Genomic DNA, 9,607 nt, shown 5'->3' with positions numbered 1-9,607 from the left:
CCAATTTATATTTTCTACTAACCTCCCCTTTACCATAAAGCTAACACTTATGTGTGTTGTTTATTTTCTTATTTATGACCTATGGTAAACCATAACTGCGTTTAAAATTATTTAATAGTGCCCTAGGTTCCATTTTCAACTTCTTGTACTTCAGGGCAACATCTGATTACACTGTAAGACTCATCTTTTTCACCTTTCTTAGAGGAGGTAACCAAGTTGTACGTGGGCACTTATCTTCACAGAATGGCCTTAGACCATTCTTCTCGCTTAGATCATTCTTACCCACTCTCCATCCCCTGAAACAGCTCGAAATGTCCACTGCTTTTGTCTGCTCTGTGGCCGCTGCCCATGCCACAATGGCCTCTCCGACCTTACTTGTCCTCTAAAGACACTTCAGCCAGAGCACTACGGGATATGCCCCAGTTCGTCTCTAAACACCAAAGACCACCTTTTCTCCTCTGAATGGAAACCGGATTCCCCTGTGTAGCTGTATCCATAATGCTCCTTCCTAAGGACTCAAATAGTGGGTGGGTAGAGTGCACCGATATCTTATTCTTTCACTCATCCTACTCAAGTCTTTACACCACTGCTTATAATTTCTGCAATGATTGCAGCCATAGAGGTGACTGACATGGGGATTTTTCGCTGCCAAGAGCCCTAGGAGTGTTGGGGACGCAGTGATAGGTTTGGCCGTGCAACGTCACAGAGGTCCAGGACCAGAACTCGGACTTCCGGAAACACCCACTCGCCCCTGCCCCGTGTCCCTAGCGATGGCCTAAGAATCAAAAGTGGCTGTTCAGCCTTTGGTTGTACCATGTGAGAGCCTGAAGATAAGGTGGGTTGAATTCTGGGCCTGGATCCAGTTGAACCTGTGGGGGGTCAGCAAAGGCAGAGCAGGTGTGAGGCACTGTGTTCCAGGGTTTTTTGGTTCAGTCACTGGAGAATCCAGCTTTAGTAATGGGGCCTATGGCAGTCAAGTGTTTAAGGGTCTGAAGAGAGTCCTAATGTCAGCCTTTGTGGTCGTTATCGGGTGGGGGGATTCCTCTGTTTGTCTCAGCATAGTAAGGTGTTTATCAGTAAACATGGTGTCTGGTTCAGATTTGCAATTTAGTGTAGAGCTCAGAAGCCTGGGTGGGGGGAGTGGTGTTAGTCAACTGGGGTTTAACATTCAAGTGTTTTGGGGAGGCCCAGGCTGGTCTGCAGTGGAGAGGCATGAAGAGACGAGCTTTGGAGGTCCAGGACCCTGGGGAGTTGATGTGTTGCGGTTTGATCCGGAGCTGTTGTAAGTTATGATTAAACTACAATCAACAGTTGATCCAAATGCAGTCACTCTTTAAGTTCAAGTCCATCCTTAAGATACATCTTAAAAACACTTTTGTATTCCTACATCAACACTCTCCTCATTGTCTCCACAAATTTCAGAACAATGTATTAAGTTTACTATTACAAAGAGATGTATTACAAAAAGATGTATTTCTTTCTTCCTCCAATGTTACCATATCTTTCTCATGAATATTTCCTTTCAAATTCATTCTAATACAAGAACAAAATACTTCTAGTTTGCTAAATTCTGATTTCGAGAATTTCATTTTTGTACCTTTTCATGCTTCATTTTTTTTTACATTGGGATAATTTAGGTAAACATTTTATTTCATAACTTAATTTCTCATCACAAATATTTCTATATTATAAAATGTCTATAAAAATTTAATGGTGGCAATAAAATAAGTGGTTGAACCAGTGGAATGGGTGGAGTCATAGTAAATGTATGCCTTAATTAGAACAAATGAAATGTATAAAATATTCAATTCTATTTCCATATGTATAAGATATTCTGATTCCTTGATTATTCAAGTTCTTCCACCCTGTCCACGATTTGTTAGTTTTTTTCTTTTATGTCTGAGACCATTCTGATTAAATTTAATCCTAGATAACATGCTTTTGTGTGTGTGTAATTATCAGTCACGTCCTGTAGAAAAGCAAGTAATTTTTAAAAGTCTCTTAACTGAAGTTCAATTTGAATACCATATGTGATAGATTAAGTTGTCAATTTGGTCAGGTGAAGGTACCTAGTTCTGTTGCTGTGTATATGAGCCAATGGTACATGAACCTCATCTGTTGCTCATTAAATCGGCAGTCAGCCAAGAGGCATGCCTGCTATAATGAATCATATTTGATTCAATTGACTGGTGCTTAAATGAGAGAGCTCAATGTAGCACAGCCCAAGCAGCTCAGGATACCTCATCTCAGAACTCGCAGCTCATTCCAGGCCTTTGGACATGCAGAATCACCCTGGGAAAAGTTGTTGGAACCCAGAGGCCTGGAGAGAAGGGCAGCAGATATCACCCTGTGCCTTCCCACATGAGAAAGAACCTCTGTTGAAAGTTAGCTGCCTTTCCTCTGAAGAACTAATGAAATAAATCCCCTTTTTAAAAGCCAATCCATCTCTGGTGTGTGTTGCATTCTGGCAGCTAGCAAACCAGAACAGATTTGGTACCAGGAGTGGGGTGCTGCTGCAGTTTGCAAATACCAGATATGTTGGAATGGTTTTTTGGATGGCTAAGGGGAAGATTTTGTAGGAACTGTGAAGAGAATGATGGAGAAGTCCTGGAGTGCTTGAAGAGAATGTTGGTGTAAACAGAACCACTGCCGATCTGGACAAAGGGGACATAAAAGGGACAAACTGAAGTTTGCAGAGTTAGAACCATGGAAGCTCACTTCTGAAGCCAAGAAACCTTGGCCAAAGTTTTATCATAGCAAAAAAAAAGGATATAAATCAGAAAGCAAAAAACAGACACATACAAGAAAGCAAAAACACAGCCTACATGATGGGAGACAATATTGGAAACAATCTATCAGATAAAGGTCTAGTATTCAGAATATATAAAGAGATTGTTCAACTAAACAACAAAAAGAAAAAAACAACAACAAAATGGGCAAAAGACACTTCCGAGAAGAAGAAATACAAATGGCCAAAAGGCACATGAAAAGATGCTCAACTTCCCTGGCTATTAGGGAAATGCAAATCAAAACCACAATGAGATATCATCTCATACCCACCAGAATGGCCATTATCAATAAAACAGAAAATAACAAGTACTGGAGAGGATGTGGAGAAAGAGTCACACTTATCCATTGTTGGTGGGAATGTCAAATGGTACAATCACTGTGGAAGGCAGTTTGGCAGTTCCTCAGGAAGCTAAATATAGAATTGCCATATAACCTGGCAATACCATTGGTAGACATCTACTCAGAGGACATGGGGGCAAGGACACAAACAGACACTTGCACACCACTGTTTATAGCAGCATTATTTACAATTATGAAGAGATGGAAACAACCAAAATCTCCATCAACAGAAGAGTGGCTAAACAAACTGTGGTATATACATACAATGGAATATTATGCAGCTGTGAGACAGAATAAAGTTATGAAGTATGTAACGACATGGATGGACCTTAAGGACATTATGCTGAGTGATATTAGCCAGAAACAAAAGGACAAATACTGTGTGGTCTCACTGATATGAACAGGCATTAGTGAATAAACTTGGAGAATTTCATTGGTAACAGAGGCCATCAGGAGAGGAAATAGGGTAAGATATTGAGTAATTGGAGTTGAAGGGATACAGACTATGCAACATGACTGATTGTGAAAACACAGAAATGGACAGCACAATACTACCTAACTGTAATACAATTATGTTAAAACACTGAATGAAGCTGAATGTGAGGATGATAGAGGGAGGAGGGCTGGGGGCACAAATGAAATCAGAAAGAAAGTTAGATGATAAAGACTGAGATGGTATAATCTAGGAATGCCTAGAATGTATAATGATAGTGACTAAATGTACAAATTTTAAAAATGTTTTTGCATGAGGAAGAACATAGGAATGTCATTACTGCTGGGTGTTGAAAATAGATGGTAATTAATATTTTAAAACTTTAACTTATGTGTGAGACTAAAGCAAAAAATGTTTTATTTGGGGCAGAATTTATATTTTGACTAGTGCATTTCCTAATATAACTTATGTGGACAGCTTAATTGAACAAAATAAGTACATGGAACCTTGAGTAGGGTATATATTTTGTAGGTTTGTCTGGAATAATGCCCCAATAAATCCCAGTGAACAGTAAGTAAAACAATATTTGAAAAGTTCGCTTTGGGGAATGGTTAAGAAAGGGAGAAAATTCAACTTCAAAAATTCAACCCCAAGTTGAAGTTTTCATATTCTCACAAGCAGTGGGGACAACCAAGGCAATAGACTAAGCCCCCAACTTGGGATTTGTTCATATGAAACTTAACCCCACAAAGGATAGGTCAAGTCTACTTAAAATTTAGGCTTCTGACTTCTGGAGAAGACGGCGGCTTAGTAAGACACGCGGGTCTTAATTCCTCCTCCAGAACAGCTACCAGGGAAGTAGAAATGGTACAGAACAGCTCCTGGAGCCATGACAGAGACCAAGAAGACAGTGTACCCCATTCTGGAACGGCTGACTGGCTGGGAGAACCGGCTGCAGTGAGATCACCGAGGGGCACTGCTTCCCCGGGCCAGGGCGGCAGGCGGCCAGAGTCCCTCCCTCCCTCCTTCCCAGGCTGGCTTGGAGAATTGGACAGGTGATCCCCTCAAGCCACAGTGGCTGGTGTGCCCCCCCCCCCACGCGCGGCCCACCGGACCAGCTGGGAGAATTGGATCGGAGATCCCCGAAGCCGCGGAGACCGGTGACCGGGGTCCTTTCCAAACATGTGGCTTCCTGGTCCTGCTGGGAATGGTGGATAGGCACTCCCCCAAGCCACGGCAGCCGGCGTGGCCCCGCCACACCTGGCGCCCTGGGCCGGCTGGGAAATTTGGAAAGGTGCTCGCCCAAGCCGCGGAGACCAGCGCCCCACCACCACGCTTGGTGCCCCGGGCCAGCTGAGAAATTTGGACAGGCGCTCCCCCAAGCCGTGGAGGCTGGCGACCTTCCCCACACATGGATTCCTGGGCCGAGTGGGAGGTTTGGATTGGCACTCCCCCAAGCCGCTTCAGCTGGCGACCCTCCCCTACAGTGAGAGTTTTCCAAAGTTAAAGGAGCCACAGCATCTTTTACTGGTGGAACCCGCAGACAGAGGAGCGCCACGAGCACCACCTACTGGGCAGGATTAGAAAAACAGAGCCCAGAGACTTCACAGAAAAATCTTTCAACCTGCTGGGTCCCACACACAGGGAAAACTGATTAAATGCCCAGATGCCAGCAAAAAATAACGGATCACACCAGGAATATTGAAGATATGGCCCAGTCAAAGCAACAAACCAATAGTTCAATTAAGACTCAGGAGCTGAGACAACTAATGCTGAATATACGAACAGAAATGGAAAACCTCTTCAAAAACCAAATCGATAAATTGAGGGAGGACATGAAGAAGACATGGGCTGAACAAAAAGAAGAAATAGAAAAACTGAAAAAACAAATCACAGAACTTATGGGAGTGAAGGACAAGTAGAAAAGATGGAAAAAACAATGGATACCTACAATGGTAGATTTAAAGAGACAGAAGCTAGAATTAGTGAATTGGAGGATGGAACATCTGAATTGCAAAAAGAAACAGAAACTATAGGGAAAAGAATGGAAAAATTTGAAAAGGGGATCAGGTTAACTGAATGACAATATCCAGCACACAAATATACGTGTTGTGGGTGTCCCAGAAGGAGAAGAGAAGGGAAAAGGAGGAGAAAAACTAATGGAAGAAATTATCACTGAAAATTTCCCACTTCTTATGAAAGACCTAAAATTACAGATCCAAGAAGTGCAGCACACCCCAAAGAGAATAGACCCAAATAGGCATTCTCCAAGACACTAGTTAGAATGTCAGAGGTCAAAGAGAAAGAGAGGATCTTGAAAACAGCAAGAGAAAAACAATCCATCACATACAAGGGAAACCCAAGAAGACTATGTGTAGATTTCTCAGCAGAAACCATGGAAGCTAGAAGACAGTGGGATGATATATTTAAATTACTAAAAGAGAAAAACTGCCAACCAAGACTTCTATATCCAGCAAAATTGTCCTTCAAAAATGAGGGAGAAATTAAAACATTTATAGACAAAAAGTCACTGAGAGAATTTGTGACCAAGAGACCAGCTCTGCAAGAAATACTAAAGGGAGCACTAGAGTCAGATACGAAAAGACAGAAGAGACAGGTATGGAGAAGAGTGTAGAAAGAAGGAAAATCAGATATGATATATATAATACAAAAGGCAAAATGGTAGAGGAAAATATTATCCAAACAGTAATAACACTAAATGTTAATGGACTGAATTCCCCAATCAAAAGACATAGACTGGCAGAATGGATTAAAAAACAGGATCCTTCTATATGCTGTCTACAGGAAACACATCTTAGACCCAAAGATAAACATAGGTTGAAAGTGAAAGGTTGGGAAAAGATATTTCATGCAAATAACAACCAGAAAACAGCAGGAGTAGCTATACTAATATCCAACAAATTAGACTTCAAATGTAAAACAGTTAAAAGAGACAAAGAAGGACACTATCTACTAATAAAAGGAACAATTAAACAAGAAGACATAACAATCATAAATATTTATGCACCGAACCAGAATGCCCCAAAATACGTGAGGAATACACTGCAAACACTGAAAAGGGAAATAGACACATATACCATAATAGTTGGAGACTTCAATTCACCACTCTCTATCAATGGACAGAACATCTAGACAGAGGATCAATAAAGAAATAGACAATCTGAATATTACTATAAATGAGCTAGACTTAACAGACATTTATAGGACATTACATCCCACAACAGCAGGATACACCTTTTTCTCAAGAGCTCATGGATCATTCTAAAAGATAGACCATATGCTGGGTCACAAAGCAAGTCTTAACAAATTTAAAAAGATTGAAATCATACACAACACTTTCTCAGATCATAAAGGAATGAAGTTGGAAATCAATAATAGGCAGAGTGCCAGAAAATACACAAATACATGGAGTCTCAACAACACACTCTTAAACAACAAGTGGGTCAAAGAAGAAATTGCAAGAGAAATTAGTAAATACCTCGAGGTGAATGAAAATGAAAACACAACATATCAAAACTTATGGGACGCAGCAAAGGCAGTGCTAAGAGGGAAATTTATTGCCCTAAATGCCTATATCAGAAAAGAAGAAAAGGCAAAAATGCAGGAATTAACTGTTCACTTGGAAGAACTGGAGAAAGAACAGCAAACTAATCCCAAAGCAAGCAAAAGGAAAGAAATAACAAAGATTAGAGCAGAAATAAATGAAATTGAAACATGAAAACAATAGAGAAAATCAATAAGACCAGAAGTTGGTTCTATGAAAAAATCAATAAGATTGATGGGCCCTTAGCAAGACTGACAAAAAGAAGAAGAGAGAGGATGCAAATAAATAAGATCAGAAATGGAAGAGTAGACATAACTACTGACCTCACAGAAATAAAGGAGGTAATAACAGGATACTATGAACAACTTTACGCTAATAAATACAACAATTTAGATGAAATGGACGGGTTCCTGGAAAGACATGAACAACCAACTTTGACTCAAGAAGACATAGATGACCTCAACAAACCAATCACAAGTAAAGAAATTGAATGAGTCATTCAAAAGCTTCCTAAAAAGAAAAGTCCAGGACCAGACGGCTTCACATGTGAATTCTATCAAACATTCCAGAAAGAATTAGTACCAACTCTCCTCAAACTCTTCAAAAAAATCAAAGTGGAGGGAAAACTACCTAATTCATTCTATGAAGCCAACACCACCCTCATACCAAAACCAGGCAAAGATATTACATAAAAAGAAAACTACAGACCAATCTCTCTAATGAATATAGATGCAAAAATCCTCAATAAAATTCTAGCAAATCGTATCCAAAAACACATTAAAAGAATTATACATCATGACCAAGTAGGATTCATCCCAGGTATGCAAGGATGGTTCAACATAAGAAAATCAATTAATGTAATACACCATATCAACAAATCAAAGCAGAAAAATCACATGATCATCTCAATTGATGCAGAGAAGGCATCTGACAAGATTCAACATCCTTTCCTGTTGAAAACACTTCAAAAGATAGGAATACAAGGGAATTTCCTTAAAATGATAGAGGGAATATATGAAAAACCCACAGCTAATATCATCCTCAATGGGGAAAAACTGAAAACTTTCCCCCTAAGATCAGGAACAAGACAAGGATGTCTATTATCACCACTATTATTCAACATCGTGTTGGAGGTACTAGCCAGAGCAATTAGACAAGAAAAAGAAATACAAGGCATCAAAATTGGAAAGGAAGAAGTAAAACTATCACTGTTTGCAGATGTTATGATACTATACGTCAAAAACCCGGAAAAATCCACAACAAAACTACTAGAGCTAATAAATGAGTACAGCAAAGTAGCAGGTTACAAGATCAACATTCAAAAATCTGTAGCATTTCTATACACTAGTAATGAACAAGCTGAGGGGGAAATCAAGAAACGAATCCCATTTACAATTGCAACTAAAAGAATAAAATACCTAGGAATAAATTTAACTAAAGAGACAAAAAACCTATATAAAGAAAACTACAAAAACCTGTTAAAAGAAATCACAGAAGACCTAAATAGATGGAAGGGCATACTGTGTTCATGGATTGGAAGACTAAATATAGTTAAGATGTCAATCCTACCTAAATTGATTTACAGATTCAATGCAATACCAATCAAAATCCCAACAACTTATTTTTCAGAAATAGAAAAACCAATAAGCAAATTTATCTGGAAGGGCAGGGTGCCCCGAATTGCTAAAAACATCTTGAGGAAAAAAAACGAAGCTGGAGGTCTCATGCTGCCTGATTTTAAGGCATATTATGAAGCCACAGTGGTCAAAACAGCATGGTAGTGGCATAAAGATAGATATATCAACCAATGGAATCGAATAGAGTGCTCAGATATAGACCCTCTCATCTATGGACATTTGATCTTTGATAAGGCAGTCAAGCCAACTCACCTGGGACAGAACAGTCTCTTCAATAAATGGTGCCTACAGAACTGGATATCCATATGCAAAAGAATGAAAGACCCATATCTCACACCCTATACAAAAGTTAACTCAAAATGGATCAAAGATCTAAACATTAGGTCTAAGACCATAAAACAGTTAGAGGAAACTGTAGGGAGATATCTTATGAAACTTACAATTGGAGGCGGTTTTATGGACCTTAAACCTAAAGCAAGAGCACTGAAGAAGGAAATAAATAAATGGGAGCTCCTCAAAATTAAACACTTTTGTGCATCAAAGAACTTCATCAAGGAAGTAGAAAGACAGCCTACACAATGGGAGACAATATTTGGAAATGACATATCAGATAAAGGTCTAGTATCCAGAATTTATAAAGAGATTGTTCAACTCAACAACAAAAAGACAGCCAACCCAATTACAAAATGGGAAAAAGACTTGAACAGACACCTCTCAGAAGAGGAAATACAAATGGCCAAAAGGCACATGAAGAGATGCTCAATGTCCCTGGCCATTAGAGAAATGCAAATCAAAACCGCAATGAGATATCATCTCACACCCACCAGAATGGCCATTATCAAC

General features: G+C 39.6%; 1 protein-coding gene across 1 annotated transcript in view; it reads right to left on the bottom strand.

The window, feature by feature from the left end:
- LOC143658690 (uncharacterized) overlaps window positions 1–9,607 on the bottom strand; it is a 92,722-nt gene that overhangs the window by 69,137 nt on the left and 13,978 nt on the right. The window lies entirely within an intron of this gene.

Source organism: Tamandua tetradactyla, chromosome 16, assembly GCF_023851605.1.
Source record: "Tamandua tetradactyla isolate mTamTet1 chromosome 16, mTamTet1.pri, whole genome shotgun sequence".
Taxonomy (NCBI): Eukaryota; Metazoa; Chordata; class Mammalia; order Pilosa; family Myrmecophagidae; genus Tamandua; species Tamandua tetradactyla.
The sequence above is the reverse complement of the archived record's forward strand: the minus strand, read 5'-3'. Positions and strand labels throughout refer to the sequence as shown.